At 40.3% G+C, this 18,479-nt stretch overlaps 1 pseudogene; it reads left to right on the forward strand.

The window, feature by feature from the left end:
* Positions 1-10,696: 10,696 nt before the first annotated feature.
* Positions 10,697-18,479, forward strand: part of LOC136121978 (uncharacterized) — a 126,589-nt pseudogene continuing 118,806 nt past the window's right edge.

The raw sequence follows: 18,479 nt of genomic DNA on the forward strand, positions 1-18,479 counted from the left end.
CATTCAGAGGGTGTTTAAGGAATAGTGCATGTACCTTGGAAGAGAAAACACTCCACGTGTCTTAAACTTAAAATGATGAAGTTTCGTCCTTCCCCAAAGCTCTGTGTTCTAAACGCACACAGTGTATCTCTGCATCAAAATGCATTGAAGATTCTTAGTACACTGTAAATAAATTTCAAACTTTCGGCTACAAAATTATTTAATGCCCATTAATATCATTCCTAATTAGAGAAGAAAAAGGAAAGGAAAACTAGTCTTTACAAATAATTCAGTATTCATCTTGCTCTCATGACACCCATGCTTCTCAGAAAAGCATCACAATCTTTTTTATAATCCTCTTTCATCTTGAGACTTCTTGATCTGAGCCTGTTTAATTGGCTTTGAAATAATAGCTACTGACATGACACCGGAAGCATGTCACCTGGCTGTGTGACTTTGAGCAAGTCATTTTACTTCTCAGAATGTAAATATCTTACCCCATCTACTTTCAGCTCAGTTACTTCATGAGATCAACTCTCACATTATGCCCTTATCGCTCACTCTATTACAGGTGAGATATACTGCAAACCTATTGGAAAAATCTTTTAGGATATATAGGAAGATTCCCATTTCAGTTTCTAAGCCATAGCAGAGAGTTGGAACTTAGAGCTTTCAGGGAGCTTACAAGGTCTTTCATAAGGGAAAGATCAAATAATGTTACTTTAAACTGCTATTGTAATTCATTCTTCCATAAAGATTACCTCTGTTGTACTAGCAAGTTCAGCAAGACCTTGGGTTATCAGCCAAATAAATGCCACTTCAGTAAGTTATTGCGCCTGGGGCCAGCTTTAACTTGCATCATCAACTTTTTTCCTGTCTAAAATTCTACTGTAAGTTTTACATTCATAAACCCTGTTCCCCCTGGCTTTATTCCTTGCCCTCTTATGACTTTCCCCCTCTTCCTCATTGGTAAAGAGAGCCCCATTGTGTGTAGTGACACCAGAGGGCTTCACCCAGTGATGTAAAAGAGTCACATGCAAATAGTATTTTAGGTAAAACAACCGCAAAAGCCCACTGAACATTTCCTTACTTTGTGAAAATTGTTGCCTGCATCTTCGCACCACAGTTCTGGGAATTCAATTCAAAAGATGTATTCAAAAGTATATGACTTTGGCTCCCATGTATGATCATGAGACAACAGAGGAACACTAAACTTTGTGACAATTTTTCAAATTTGTGGTTCTATGAAAAGTTTCACCAATTTTCCATCACTTGAACTGAATTCAAAATGGATTCAGAAAATGTGGTACTTGTCTAAATGAAAATAAATGTTGTTTCAACAGTCTTTTTTTCCCCTTTAAATTGATAGTTAAGTGTACAACAAAAGGAGAAGACAACAAACAACATATACATACTCGTCTGAAAAAGCCAAAAGAAAATGCCACCCACATACACAGAATACCACACACAGAGGGTGACTATTGAGTACTGATGACATTTTTTCTACCCCATACAAATTACTCTTGCTAAAGTGCATCCAGCTTGTCTTTTTGCCAGTGTTTCCCTCCATTATGTTGTCAGGTGTAGATTAAAGACACATTCTAGGAGCATTCTTCATAAGACCATTTCTCTCAGTGCTACTTAAACATGGCCTCTCATGTACATCCTCTGCGTCACTGGCCTTTGATAATCAGTAAAGTATCTTTGCCTGAAGAAAAATGAGTAGAATAAGCCTCTTCTAGGAAAAATCAATGAGCGTAAGTAGGTAATGGACATTGAGGGTACAAAGCTCAGAAACCTAATACAAATTCTCCTCAAGGACATAACATTCTCCTGTAACATGAGAATGACTGGCATGACCCTTGCATCTTAAGTGATTCTAGAGCAACTTTCACTAAGTTGTTTGAACTGATGCCTTTAAAGCATTATCCCAGTCCCTCATGTTAATAAAGAGAAACCTGATTAATCCCACATGGCAGATTATACTGATTTGAGGAGGGGATTCTTGTACTTACATTGAGTAGGAGTGTGCCCCATGTTTGAGAATTGCTAACTCAGCAGAGAAGTAAAATATGAAGTTCTCCTACGAACTATGAGGTTCTGAGTTCTCCACGTTGCCTCCTTTGCTTAACTCACTCTCTCCTTCTAATTCCATGCTAAGCATTTATTCATTAATTTAACAAATATTTGTTGGATACCTCACATTTGCCAGATACCGTTCTATGCAATGGAAATACAGAAATGAACAAAACAGACAAATTCCTGCTTATATTCTTCATCTCTCTCTCAGGCTTATGTATCAAGCTAAAGTAGAGCTGTCTTCTTCCTCCCAAATCTTGCTGATCTGCACTTTCACTTAGGAAGGGGGTCAGTTGTCTGAGAAGGAAAACCCTCTCATTTATTAGAGTAATCAAAAGTCATCAACAATCATATACTCATTCACTCAACAATTACTGATAAGCATCCCCTAGATGCCAGGATGTAGGCTTCAAACTGGGAACAGCAAGATGAAAACCACACAGTCCTTGGCTTGACAGGGATTATACATTTTTGCAATGTCTTTTATGTGAACAAATTAACAATTAATAGTTTTAAATTGAATTTGAATTTTTGAAGTCTGCTGATAGCTGAGAATTACTTGCTTTTCTTTTTTCCCGGGCCCAGTACTTCTCCTGATGCACTTAAGTATAGACTCTAGGGATAATGATCATATTCAAAAATATGCTACTGCCCAACTTGAAACGGGTAAGCTAGACTTGGACGTGCATCTGAGTGTTCTCACTCCATTTTCAATAATCACAACTCCTGCTATGTTTCAATTAGCTACAGTAACTGAAATTAATATTCCATTACACTTCTTTTGATCATGCTTTAATTTAACCAACAATAATGACCAGGGCATAAAACAGCCCAAGTCCTTTGTTTAGGGTTTGGTGAACAGAACCACATGCCTGACCTCAACCCTTTGGGCAATGGTCATTCAGAAAGTATTTACATGGCTCCTCAATTCTGTTATTTTCCTGTTGCTTTTTTTGGTCTGTGTGGCTTTGTTTACTCACTACCTGTGGCGGGTGAGGCTAGAGTCAGGGGTTTTGCTTTACTTCTGGAATTCTGGCATTTGAGAATGTTGCCCCATTTGTCATCCATTATGCCTCTTTTCTGTTAAGTATTTATTCTGGTCAAAGTGTACACAAAAATTAATAAATTTTTCTTTTCTTTTTTCTGGTTGTATGTATGTATATGCATGTGAATCGGCAGATAAATAGACAGCTGCTTTAAAGTGCTGATATCTAGACATCCCACCCGAAGTGGTAGGTTGACAATCATCTGTAATCCAAATGCCCCGTGGGAGGCATGCAAGTCCCTGGTGGTGGCTCTCTGTCATTTCTCACCAGGTGAACATACTGTGGCTTTGAGCCAGACGCTCCTGAGAGCAAATCCTGGCTTCACCTCTTAGCACTGTGTGACTGGTTACTTCTTAACATCTCTGAGCCTGTCTGCTCATCTACACAATGAAAGTAATACATGTTACTGACCTTGCTGGCTGCGTTATGAAAATTAGAGATAATATACGTGTTGAAAAGAGCATAGAATCTCTACAAAAGGCATTTAATAACTGGCAGGCATCACTAGCATTATCACCATTATTTCTTCCAAATTCTCCTCCATTCTTTCCCTCGTTCCCATCCGCTGACCTCTCATTTCCCTCTTTTCTTTTCTTCTTGCTTTCTCTCATTCTCCTTCTCTCTACTCTCTCCTGCCAGTGCCTCGGCTCTGTGAGTGGTGCCCAAACAGCCTCCAGCAACACTCAGAGACAAAGGTGTTGCAGATTCTTGCTCCCCATGACCAGCCAGAGAAGAAATACCAGAGAGAGTGCCATCTAGGAAATACTACCTCGTGTAGAAAGATATCCAGTGCATCTAATCAATGCAGTGTAGCTGAAGTTACCCTATTGTCTGAAAATGCTGAGTTTCTTTTATGCATGTAACATCAAGCCCCACAAATTTAACATTCCTTCATTCATTTATTTATTCCTCTAGAAAGCATATTAAAGATATGGCATGTACTAGATCTTCTGCTAAAATTGAAGCTATGAAAGGTTTTTTTCTTATCTTTGTATCAACTCACTCTATAGATACTTGTTGAATAAATAGCAAGTGAATGATGAACAACCCAAAGTTTGCAGTTAAGAAGACACAGAAAAGAAAAAAAAAAAAATTTGTATTCATGAATGTGGGACATGTACACATACTGTAGCTTCTTTTTCAATTAAAATGAGTCAGCAACCTCTGTGTGTCAGGTTCTGAACTGGATGCTAAGATACAAAGATGAAAAGATAAGACATGGTCCCTGCTTATCATTCATTCATTCACTTGGTTAACATTTTCAAATACCTACTTTGTGCCAGGAATGGACTAGGGGCTGCAGACACAGCCCTGATCAAGGTAAACATGGAAACTGATCTCATGAAACTTATTTCCTAGTATGGAAAATATAAAAGAAAACAAACATAACCCCCCCCCAAAAGGAGAAAATAATTACAAATTATGAGGAGAGCCATCAATGAGACAACAATGGACTGAGATGGACAGGACATCTACTTCAGATACTTTAGTGGGAGACAGAAAAGTAATGATAGTTACAATTCACTACTTGCTTATCTGCACATCAACCTATAGGTTTGTTATTCTCTCCTTCATTCACAAAAAGTTTTGAAGAAGCAATAAAATATTCTAAGAACAGTAAAGGAGCACACAGTACAATGTGAACGCAGCCGAATGAGCAACCCAAACTCTATGGGATCCCAATATTAACACAGAAACACAGGAGGGCAAGTAATACACTTAGCAGAAAGGCCAAAAAAAAAAAAAAAAGAAATGCACGAAGAGGCAAGTAATGGGGTGGAGTTGGTGGGGAGCCACCTAATTCCAGCTCAAGCCAGTAGGAGTTGTAGCAGCTCTTACTGGGTAATGTAGTCAAAGTGTCACTGTGGCACCCAGACTTTGCATCTGCATGTGTGGTTTCTCAGTACTATCTTAATGGCCCTGGAAACTTCCAGGGCCTGGTCCCTGAATCTGCTGCTTGTCCTGCTGCTGAAAGAGCCCTGACTTGGCATCAAAGGACGCAAGATCATCATCCATTTCGGCTACTCATGAGCTGTGCGACCAGGAGCAGCTCACTTCCTAGCTCCAGTCTCAGCTTCCTCTCCTATACAATGGGTGTATTTGTCAGAGCACAGCTATAGACAGCAAAATTCACTCTAACTTGTTAAAACAAAAAGGAGTTTATTACTAAGTATGAGTAGCTTTCTAAATCACTGTAAGGGCTAGATGATCAGGCTCCAGGCTGAGTTTCCTGCTACAGCTTCCAGCTGCTAGAACCACTTAACCTCTGGCATCTTCCTTGCTAGCAATATAGATGCCTCATGCCTAATCTCTCCCCCTATACTTAACCCTGTGACAAATCCAAGTCTCACGAGAGTACAAGTGATACAACTAAAATTGCATCCAAAATCATAGCTGCAAGGGCATGTAGGAAATGTCATTCTTAATTGTACAGCCTCTGTACACCAGGAAGACACACCAGAAGGGGTCGGAACAGGTAGAGCAAGCCAGTCCCCACAATTTGCCATGAAGGACAACAGCACATCCCTCACAGGGTTTTTACAAGGAGTGGTGGTTGTGAAGATGTTTCCACTTAATAAACACTAGCTTTCCCTGTCCAGCATTCCTTGCGCCCTAACACTGGGTCCCAAAGATACTGAGTCCAGCCCTACAACCCCAGACACCTTCCAATGCCCTGTGGCTGGAACTTGCTTCCAGCAAACCACCCCTCCTGTCTGATGGATGTTGCTGGCTTACAGCATGGCTCTACCCAGAAACAGAAAGGTCTCTGCCCCCCAGCAAATCAAAGCCCACAAGGTAGAGTGGTGACTCTGGATTTGAGCCTTGAGAGAGTTCTCTCAAATCCAGAAGGGGGAAACTAATTTTGCCTGGAAGGGTTAGCATTAACCACTGTTAACCATTTGGAGGACTTCCCTGGTGGTGCAGTGGTTAAGAATCCACCTGCCAATTCAGGGGACACGGGTTTGAGCCCTGGTCTGGGAAGATGCCACATGCCGTGGAGCAACTAAGCCCGTGCACCGCAACTACTGAGCCTGCGCTCTAGAGCCCATGAGCCCTCATGCCACAACTACTGAAGCCCGCGTGCCTAGAGCCTGTGCTCCACAACAACAGAAGCCACAGCAATGAGAAGCCCGTGCACCAGAATGAAGAGTAGCCCCCACTCGCCACAACTAAAGCCCTCGCACAGCAACGAAGACCCAACACAGCCAAAAATAAAAATATTTAAAAAACTATTTGGAACCATTTTCTTCCAAGGAAATCTTAACCAAAAGAAAGCTGGTATAGCAAAATTATCACACAAAATTGACTTTAAGGTAAAAAGCATTATTAAAAATAAAAATGGCCACTACATAATAATAAAAGCTTCAACTCACAGGAACATATAACAATTTTAAACTCTTAGGTATGTTACACCTTCACAATGTGTGAATACAAAATTGAGCTATCTGTTAAGAAAAATTTATATGTTCACACACTTTAACACACTTCTCTCAGTAATTGATAGATCAAGTGAATAAAGAACAGCAAGGATATAGATCTAAACACAAATAACAAGCCTGATGCAAAGGACATATGGAAATCTGCATCCAACTACTTGTTGAACATACAAGGGCTATTTACAAAAATTAACCATGCATTAGGCTGTAGAGCAAGTTTAATAAGTTTCAAAGGCTCTCTATAGGCCACATCTTGTGGCAGCAATGCAATAAACACAACTTTTCAAAAAGAACAAAATAAAAATCTATTTCATTAGAAATTTTTAAATACATTTTAAATAATTCAAGACAATAAAGAAATCATAATGGAACTTAGATTATTATATAATGTTTCAAAAGAATGACATGAAAAATTAGCATATCAAAAATTGAGGGATGCAGCTAAAGCATTTCTTGAAAAAAAATAGGTTTAAATGCCTACAGTAGAAAAATAAAGGCTCAAAATTAATGAGTAAAACATATAACATGAAATTAGAAATTATTTAGAATTTAAAAAAGCCGAAGTGGGGGGGTCACTGAAAAAACTAATAAAATTGAAAGTTTTCTAGTAATGTTAATAAAGAAAAAAGAGAGAAAGAATAAGTAAACAATATTAATGAAGAGGCCATAGCTACAGATGCTATATTAATTTAAAAGATATTAAATTGAGACTATGAATAATTCTATGCTAATACATTTTAAAACATAGATGAAATAGATACATTCTACAAATATGCAATTTCGCAAAAGTGAATGGAGAATTTTTTAAAATTTAAATCAGAGAAAATCTGAATAGGTGTATAAAAGTAGGGCTTCCCTGGTGGCGCAGTGGTTGGGAGTCCACCTGCCGACGCAGGGGACGCGGGTTCGTGCCCCGGTCTGGGAGGATCCCACATGCCGCGGAGCGGCTGGGCCCGTGAGCCATGGCCGCTGAGCCTGCGCGTCCGGAGCCTGTGCTCTGCAACGGGAGAGGCCACAACAGTGAGAGGCCCGCATACTGCAAAAAAAAAAAAAAAAAAAAAAGTATAAAAGTATGTTTTGCCCTAAAATTGCAAGGTTGGTTTGACACTAGAAAATATTCATAACAGATAATGGTTTACATATCTACATTGATAAGTAAAAGAAGAGAAATAATCTCCATAGATGTAGAAAATTCATCTGAATAGATGTAGGAAAAACATTTGAAATAAATGCAAATCCACTTATGATCTGCAAATCCCTTAGCAAACTAGGCATAAAAGGACTTGTTTTAACCTAATAGAGGGTAACTACAAGTGCCTACTGCAAATGTCATACTTAATGTTGAAATGTTGGAAATATGAAAGATAATAACGTATTTCCTCTGAAATATGTTCACACCTCTATTATAGCTCTTATTATGAATTGCAATGATCTATTGACATTTTTGTCCTCCCCTCTCCCAGCTCCCCCGACCCTGCACCCAGTGCTCCGTACAGTTCCTAGCACACAGCAGGCACACCATTCATGTTTGTTGAATGAATGGATGAATGAATAAAGCAGAGCTCCTTAGTGCTAAAATGCAGGTTGCATAGAGGTCACCAGGTAAGTTCTGATTCCCTAGCTGTATCCATTTAGCACTCAAGGACTCTTTGAATGGAATCTGAGTACTGCAAATGTGTTGCCCTATGATATTTAAGACATTCCAGATGGCTCTTGAACCTTCCCAACTCTACTGTGTAAACATCATATCCCCAACTTGTTTTCATTTACTTACCCCTTCTGAGAATCAATTCTTCCCCTTGTAAATGGAAGTAACAATACTAGTATGTTTGCCTCGCAGGGTTGTTGTGAGAACCAAATGAATGTTCATGAAACAGGTAACAGTGCTGGTCGTCTGGCAAGTATACAATAAATGTTGCCTATGGTTGTAACTATTAATAACATTAGGGCTATTTCAGATTTCCATGGTATCTAGTATAGCGCTTTGTACATAAAAGCAACTTCTCAAAAAATGTTTGCTAAATAAATGAATGACCAGTCTGTGATGCTGAAATATACTGGTGGCCTTTATGCAATTTGCATTCACTCCATTCATTCATTCATTCAAATTGAATTGCAGGCCCGCTGCATGTCAGGTGCTATACTGAGCACTGGGAATACAGAGATGATTAATCATTAAGATATTAATTAAGATAAGATTCTAGCCTTTGAGGAACTCACAGCATAAATTTATTTTAATGTGAAAAATCTGCATTGGCAGCTCTGTTTTTATGCCTACCTCTCATAAGCAAGGTACATTGACCCTTGTCAAGATGGAGTCAGCATGGAGAAAAATCAAGCTATATCAAACTCAATTGGCCCTAGTGGTTGGTCTTAAAAGGCAACCCAGAGAATCAAGGCTATTGTATTCAAAACAGAGTCATGAGCTGAAGCATGACTCAGAAAATTATTGGCAACTGAAGGTCCCAACTCAAGGGTGGGCCACAGCCATGAGGGATGGTATATAGGGTACCAAATGGAAGTCACCAGCAGAAGACATGTCCCATGCATCAAGGTCCCAACCAACACATCAACACGTGGGAGAATGAATTTGGGAGAAGAAACAATATGAGGAAGGTAATAAAGAGCAACGTCCTTCCTTAGGAAGAGAGATATCAGGAACTAGAAAGGTAATCTCTTCCTTAGGAAGAGAGATATCAGGAACTAGAAAGGTAATCTAAGCCTCAAACTCCAGAAAAAAAGTTTCACATACCACTAAGTTATCAGACAGACTGAGGAAATTGGTATAATAATGTCATACGGTTTTATATTGGTTAAAAATTTTTTAAATACCCTATAGGATACAATAGATTTTTGTCATGTTTTCCAGCTGCTCAGCACCTTCTGAGAGCCCTGCAACTTGGAAAACATTTTGCCTTATGAGTTTCAACACCTCAAGGTAGAAACTAGAAAACAAGTCTCCCCAGCAACTTAGCTGCTAAGATGTATGCCTGAGACCTAGGATCCACCTATCAAACTCAACCATGAGAGACTTGTTTTCAAAAGAATACAATGTAAAAAAGAAGGCCTGTGAAATTCACCTTCTACAGAACATGTGGCAAATGTGTCCAAGTCTTGGAGGGCAGAAAAGGTGAAGGTCCTGGTGTCTATTCCCTATGGAGTTGAGGCATAGGCTATCAGGAGTGGTACTTTTGCCAGTGAAGGGCCTTGTAGCATAACTGCGCATTGTTTCCAGTTGTGTAGCATTCGAGCCAGAGTCTCTAGTCCTCCAGGAGGTTGGGGAGATTTTCTCCTTAAACCAGCTTCACTGGATTCTTATAACCAACAATCCTGACAGATATAATTCGTTAGACCAATATCTAAGAGAGACTGACCCCTGAGAGGGAGAGAAAGTGCTGTCATCTGGGACTGATATGGATACCCAGGACCACCCGGGGTCACTAAATGCCGGAAGCCACTGATGGCAAAGGAGTAAGTGCAAGCTCCATCAGCTGCACCTGGATCACTGAACGCTGTTTCTGTAGAACATGGCTTAACTCAGGGGTTGGCAGGCCGTATACTGCTTTCTCTCTCAAGAACTCTCAGGAATGGGAGCCGGCCTGCCGTCTACTGGGTGGAAGGGAGAACCAGGAAGGGAGAAGAAGATGAGAAGCTGGTGAAATGCGGTCAAGTGTAGCTGTCTCCACCCAACTTCAGAGCCATCTCCATTTCTCTCCAGCTGAACTCATTGCCAATATTCTAAGAGTTCTCCCGGCAACCAGGTATTTCCAAGAAATGACAACACAAAGAAGGGAAAAGGGAAGGAGAATTTTTCTCATTTATGACCAGAGAACTGCCCTTACTGCTTTTAGAGAATGAGTTTTTTGCTTTCTTCTTATTCCTGTGGCTGCTATGAACTCTCCAGATACATTTGCTCTAAGAAACATCACTTCATTTCTCCCCCTTGATATCAAAGGCTCATACTGCTCATACTCCAGTGGTAGGATGGCTAAAGACTCCTCTTCTTAGAGTAATCCCTGAGCTAAGCACTGGGGTATAAAGATGAAGAAGGCCCAGCTTCTGCCCTCAGGGTGCTGGGTTGAGTGGGAGACACACAGATATACCACAATAGAATATCCAAGCATAATAGATGCATAGACAAAATGTTACCAAGTCATGCTCGCCTTCAACACAGGTGAGAGGAGGGAAGCCTTTTGAAAGCTTTACAGAAACGAGTGCCATTTTGGCCTTTCTGCATGAATAGAATTTTGATGAAAAAAATGAAGACATCCCAGGAAGAGGAAGCCACATAAACATGGGCATGGAAGTATGGAATTGCAAGTCGTGTTCAGGAAACATTGAATACTTGCTGGCATAGAGCATAATGTGTGTGTGATAGAGGAATGGGGTGCTGGAGGACAGACTGTTCTCTGGGCTTCTTTCTCAGTTAGAAAGAGCCAGATATTATGCTTGTTGATTGAATGATTACGGCACAAAGTCACAAAAAGTTGAAACAGAGTAAGAACAAAACAAAAATCCGAAACTTCACCTCAATATTTCATCCACTGAACTCTTCAAAAGTCTCTGACAGAGCTCCTAATATTGCTTGGTAAATATGATTTTTTTCAATGGGGGTGAGGTTCTTAGATAAGATGTAAGAAAAGTACTTTAATTCAGTTAAAAATCAGCATAATGATGGTGAACAACTCACTGGAGACTGAAGTGCTACTAAATTATAAACGAGAAAGATGTTGTAAAAGGGAAAGAGTCAAACTTGGAACGCTGACTTTATGCTCTGGACCCTGAAATGGCTAAATTTTCAGGATACTCCAATTTCCTCTTGACTGGTTCACACACTTCTAGTTCCTTCTCTATCTCACCCTAAGCCCTCTTTGCCTCCCAGAAAGTGGGAAATGCCCCTCTTAAACAGATCAAATGAAACAGGGAGAGAAACTATATATTTTAGTCTGAATCCCTCATCAGCTCAGAAAGAAGGCAGCATTGACCTAACTTAGCACCATATACCTTACCTTTCAGCTGGTACCTTTGTGTACCCTCGGCTGATGCCAGCAACTCAGCCCCACGTCTCCCACTCAGCTCTCCCAGGCTTCTTAGAACTCGGATTCCCAAGACAAAGCACAATTGAGGCCCAGTTAGTGCTCAAGTTTACTGAGAATTAAGCCATAGGCAGATACCATCAAAACACATTTCACTTGTGACCTTTCACAGCCAGCGAATTGGAAGGATTTTCCTTTGCCGGGATTGAATTTAAAACGACTTCCCAGGAGCAAAAGGTCAGCCTGGGGAATCATGATATCCAGTTAAACACAGCTAAATAGAACATTTTAGCATGACAATAAATGGAGTTATATTTAGCTGATTTGGGAAACTATCTGGCCAAGGGAAAAGGAGGAGTACAGAGATTCTTCATCTACCACCCCTCCTCCTACTGATGGAAAAAGTAATGGAGTAGTGCAGACAAGCACAAAGGTGAAGAATTTTACTAAATCTGTCCAGTGAGACCGTTTTTGCTTTCCCAACATTTACCATGTTCTGAGTAGGACGTTTTGGTTGAATTGCATAAAGGCTATATTGTCCTCTTGACACACACATGAAATTCCTATTAGCATGACTGGAGCAAGATGGGCTCCAAAGGGAGAACATACCCTCAAATAACTTTCTAGGCAGCTTTGATTTCTAGATATGTATGAGGTGAAAGCACATTAGCCAAACTAGCTTTGATAACAAATGCATTCTTTTTTAACAAGGAAAGACTGAAGGGAAAAAATAGTTGGCACTCATCTGCCCTTAACTTGAAATGCCCCATGCTATTTTGAAATAGCCTTATATTTTGCTGTTGTTAACTAACAGATGGTTTTGTTAGCTGATGACTGTTTCTCTAAATAACTCCTGACAATAAAAGGCTGTGACATATGAGAGCAAAATGGGGACCATAAGTGGTAGCCTTTTACCTCTAGAATCTTACCTTGTCGTCCATCCTGAAATTTGATGTGTGTAATTGCAGCCACTGGGAAGGTGTGGAGTGCTATAGCATCACAGATCTGCCAATAGTTAGAAGAGATTATAGGTGTATGTTGTTTTCTTAGAAGGGAAGAAAATATATTTAATTGAAACCAATTTAGAAATCAGGATCCCTGTTAGTTTAGAGTGAGAACGTTTTCAATGAAATACTGTTTCATTCTGGCTATGAGAGATCCACAACTTTCCTCTCCCAGGCTCAGTGTGCTATTTGATAGGGAATCCAATGTTTGTTCTTGTCCCCCAAGACCCTATCTACTACACAATGAAATGGTACTCTAGGTGAATATAATCCATAGTGATTTAGCAAAAACCATCAGCCACAGCCTTGTGGAATTCATCTAACATTGTTTCACTTAGGGTGACCGATCTCTCTGCTTATAAGGTCTTTTTCATATGAAACTGCCTTCTTTCATTGTACCTTTTAAAAAATATCACCTGGTCTTTTTACTTATCTTTTATTCTGCCTTTGGGCAGTCCAAAACGGGCATGGCCCAACCTGCTTGGGCATAATATTGGCCACTTTCCAATCTCTAGCTGAGGAAAAGGTATGGCCAAAGGGCATTACTAAATTCACAGAACTGATACTCAGGCCTCAAGCCCTTGGTTCCTAAAGGTCTATTTGGTCCAGACACTTTGAATCTACCCTCAACCTGGGAAGACCTTTATACCATATAAATAAGAATAAAGCCTTTGTACAATTCAACAAACAGGTCCTACATAGAACATGGTAAATGTTAGGAAAGTTACCATCTTACCTCTCCAACTTCATCTTGCTCTCTTCTCCTAATTTATTGCTGACCTCTTATTGTTCTCTTAATACCTTTACCTAGCCGCTACAGTGTGGCACACTGATCTGTTATGCCCAGAATCCAAAGACAGCTCCATTTCCTGCTTATTGATTTAATCTCTCACCCTTGGTTCAAAAGGTTCCATGATGATTGTAGCCTACGACTAAAATGAATCAACTCAATCTTTATTCTTTCCCCATAGATGATCTCTCATCCAAGTCTGTGACCACACATTATCACTCTAGGACCATAACTCTATTGCCCTCTAGGACCATAACTCATTCCAAAAAGTCCATGTCTTCCAGAGGCCTGGATAAGCACAGATTACCTGAGACACCTCCTTTTAGATACAGCTAGAATATTGTTGCAGTAATCCCATCATTGACATGACAAGATAATGGTGAACTAAAGTATGGCAGTAACAGTAGGAAGGAAGAAAAATAGTCATATTCAAAATATATTTTTGACAAGACTTGATAACTGATGAACAAAAGGGAATAAAAAGAGGAAAAGATTGAGGGTGACTTTCAGATTTCTGACTTGGAAAAGGTGTTGAATGCTGGATGTGATCAAAGAACAGGGGTAAAGAGTTTGAGATCTGAAAATCATTGAAACAAGGGCGACATAAGCACATGCCTTGTGCTTATCCCATTATTATTATTATTTGGTTGCACTGGGTCATAGTTGCAGCACGCAGGATTTTTGTTGCCACATGCAGGATCTTCGCTGCAGCATGCGGGATCTTTTTAGTTGCAGCATGGGGGATCTTTAGTTGTGGCATGCGAACTCTCAGTTGCAGCATTTGGGATCTAGTTCCCTGACCAGGGATGGAACCCCTGCATTGGGAGCACGGAGTCTTAGCCACTGGACCACCAGGGAAGTCCCTATCCCATTATTTATGAAGGCTCTTATGTGAAATATGCATATCTTTAATTTGAATAAATTGTCAAAATATAGAATAGGGGGCTTTCCTGGTGGCGCAGTGGTTGAGAGTCCGCCTGCCGATGCAGGGGACACGGGTCCGTGCCCTGGTCCGGGAAGATCCCACATGCCGCAGAGCGGCTGGGCCCGTGAGCCATGGCTGCTGAGCCTGCACGTCCGCAGCCTGTGCTCCGCAACGGGAGAGGCCACAACAGTGAGAGGCCCGCGTACCGCAAAAAAAAAAAAAGTAGAATAGGTAAATTATATAAAATCACAGAACTTCGAATCCCAGTTCCCTTCTCTGTAAATGGTGATGACAGTATTTACCCAGGATGCTGGTAAAAATAGAACACACTTTTTACAAACCACCTGATACAGTGCATAGCACAATATACTCAGTAAATGGTAGCTGCTATTGTACCTATGATTTGGAATGGCTTACTACACATGATCTGAAGATTAAGTTGGTAACTCGCAAACTGAAAACTGAACCAACAATGAAGTGTTGAAGAATGCAGACAACACCCAACCTGGACTGCGATCCCATGGAATCAACAGCTATTATGTATTGCTTACCTAGCACTTCAGCCCAGCAAATTTCAAGGTCAGTCATTACCATTTCCTAAACACAGGAAATGAGAAAAGCCCTTCACAGATGGGGAAAACACAGCACACTTGCTGGTAGGAATCACACAGTTCAGCTCAAACAAGTTCAAATATTTGATGTCCGATAGTCATTGTCTATGAACAAATCTCTATACCAAGACATCAAAGAAAACAACCCAAAGGTACCTCTGACCTTCTTCCTTATGAAGACAGAGGCTGAGTAACTCGGTTGTATATACAGGATATGCAACCTCAGATAATCTTGGGGGCAGGGTGGTAAAGTTATGCAGGCCTTTCCCTCACAGAATGTCTTATGCGCTCGCTTTCTGAAAATGACAAATTGTGAGTAATCTTTTTCACATAAAAATAACTCTGAAAATGATTGTACATATAAACAAATAGAAGAACAAAATGTGCCTCAAAAACAAAAGAGCCTGTTTTGTGAATAAAAAGGACCCACATTTTCCCCACACCCTTTGTTACTGACTGAAATCTTCTCTAAGTAAACTGATCATGTCATCATGCAAATAATTGTCAGAAATCACCTACCATGGTTAGAGTGGAAGCTACTGGCAACCCACAAAGAAAAGTGCATCAGTTACGATTATCTGGTTGCAGGTGATAGAAACAGACTCTGGTTAACTTAAGCAAAGTAACAATAATAATTAACAAAAATAAAATAAATTATAGACCCTAATGAAAAAGTGAACAATCAGGCGTTGGGAGCAATAGGATCAAAGATGCTCCAAGAAATTAGGAAAGAGGCATTAACAGAGTATCTCTTCAAGGGATGGCCATTGGAAGGACCCATTTCAATGCTTTATGTCAATGTCCCCTCAATGAAGACTCAAACTCCTGGGAGGATAGGGTTAATCTTATCTCAGACATGTGTCCAAACAGTGCACATGACTCTCCCACTAGCATGGAAGGAGGGAAGTGAAGTCCCCAGAAGGAAAATTGGAATGTTAGGAACAAAGAAAGGGGAAAGGCTGCTGGGTGGATCAAACCACAGGTTCCACCATAGCCTGTCTCAGAAAATATTGGTTCTGAACAGAAACAAGCCTTGGCTTAGGAAACCCATACATGCAATTAGATTCACACGGCCAGTGCAGCATAAAAACTTACATTATTCAAACTTTTTAATTTAGAAAGAAATCTGATGTAAGAGCTCATACTCTTAAAAATATATTTCCCAGCTTTGCCGCTGAAAGCATTTCACCTACAGCAATAGCAGCACCTGTGTACACAACTTGCCGTTAGGAGAACTCATAAAGCGCAGATTACGATTTCAAATCACACTCAAAGGAACCAGGACTCCTTAGAAAATACCCGGCTTCATGTCTTAGGACAGAAAAAATTAGGATGGTGATGGTACCTCCTATGGTTATAGCAGAACAAGACTTTTTCTAGTATGACAGGATGTGCTGAAACGACAATAGATCAGCTGAAAGAGCAGCTACTCACCAAGCCATGAAGATTCAAACATCCAAACCAAAATATAATAACAGTTACGGTTAATTAGAACAGTTGAGTCTGCGGAAGGCAAGATTCATTACGGCACAGAAACAGAAACTTAATTTAGAAGGCGTCCCGGGAGACGTAAGGGGCGGTGCGCAGGCGCTTCATCTGCTATTGGTGGCGCGCGCACCATCACGTCTCCGTCAGGAGAGCGATCCGCTGAGCACGTGACCTCGGCTGAGGCAGCGCGGCTGTGTGGGCCGCTGCCCGGGCAAGCGTCTTCTTGGCCTTTGGTCCTTTGCTCTGTCGTTACGGGGAATAAACCTCTCTCGAAACTGACTAGCCCACTCCCGGAAAGGGAACAGATATTTAAGATCCTTTCATCTTCCTTCCACTGGAAACGGAGCACAGAGTCGGCGGCATCCGCGGGTGGCGGTTTTGTCAGGTGTCTATCACCTTGAAAAATGGCTGATAGAGAGGACAATTGCTCTGGTGGACATGGACTGTTTTTTGTTTTTTTTTTTTCAAGTGGAGCAGCAGCAAAATCCTCATTTGAGGACTAAAACTTGTGCGGTTGTACAGTACAAATCATGGAAGTCTGGTGGAGTAATTGCAGTACGTTATGAAGCTTGTGTGCTTGGGGTCACTAGAAATATGTGGGCAGATGATGCTAAGAAGTTACGTCCAGATCGTCTGCTGTCACGAGTTCGTGCGTCCTGTGGGAAAAGCGACCTCACCGAATACCAGGAAGCCAGTGTGGAAGTGATGGAGGTAAGGTCTCATTTTGCTGCGACTGAACGTGCCAGCCTTGACAAGGCTTACGGAGACCTGACCAGTGCTGTACGAGAGAGACTACAAAAGCTCCAGGGTCAGCCTGTCTCAGCCGACTTGTTGCCGAGCACCTACACTGAAGGGTTGCCCCAAGGCCTTACAGCAGCAGAAGGGACTGTTCAGAAAGGTACTTCCATAACATCGTATTGTTTCTGCTTCCTGCCTTTGCAACCTGCTTTATTTGGTCACTCTGATCCTTCTTGGATTGATTGAAAGGAAACTTAAACTACAACCTGAATGAATAACAAGGACTCACGTGGAAGGATGTACAGATTCTCTCATCTTTCCAGGTAAGTGGATGTTGAGCTGTGAAAGAGGTCATCCATTAACTTTATGCTGTACTTTGTTGAACAAATTCTCTTAGCCCATCAGTTTTTCACCTTGTGGTTGTGCACTTTGAATATCGTTTTAGAAATCCATTTCTATCAGAATTTCCTAAAGACATTTCTCTACATGTTTCTTCTATTTGCCTTACAGCTAATTTTTAGGTATTTCAACCATATGGAGTTTAGCTTTTTATTTGATTTAAGGTAGGGAGCCACCTTAATTATTATTCTTATCTCGAGTTGGTTTTCCCAACATTTATTAAACAGTCCATTCTTTCTTAACTTCTTATATGTAAGTGGGTCTGTTTCTGTAGTATCCCATTAATCTGTCTACTTCTGCTCCAGAAATTATTTTTATTACTGTTCACAGTATTTCATAATATTTGATAAGGACTCCCCTCTGCTTTTGTTTTTCAAAATTGTCTTGGCTATTTATGCACATTTATTGTTCAGTATGTGTTTTAGAATATATTAGTTGAATTCCTTAAAAATCTTGTTGGAATTACATTGAATTTACATATTTAGAGAGGATGTTTACCTTAATGTTAAATTTTTTCATCCATAAACATATTTCAGCAATTTTTTAGGTCTTCATTTATGTCCCTTTTAGTGATTTTTAAGTTAAAATTTTTGATTTATAGTTCTGCTTCTTTTGAGATCTGGAATTCAGTATGGTTTCCTTTTTCTTTCTCATCTAAACTTTTAATTGATATAATATACATAAAGTGTACAGACTGTAAGTGTACACTTTGACTAATTTTCACAAAGTAAGCCCACTTATATAAGCAGCACCCAGATCAAAAAACACCAGAACTCTAGAAGCCACCCTTACCTACCCTCCCAGTCATCATCCTTCCCTACATTATCCCCTCTCTCTTACATTACCACTATCTTGATTTCTATTTAGCTTATTTCTGAACTTTATAAATTTGAAATCATGCAGTATATACTTGAGTATGGCTTCCTTCACTCAACATTGTCTTCGTG

Source organism: Phocoena phocoena, chromosome 4 (assembly GCF_963924675.1).
Source record: "Phocoena phocoena chromosome 4, mPhoPho1.1, whole genome shotgun sequence".
In the NCBI taxonomy this organism is placed as follows: Eukaryota; Metazoa; Chordata; class Mammalia; order Artiodactyla; family Phocoenidae; genus Phocoena; species Phocoena phocoena.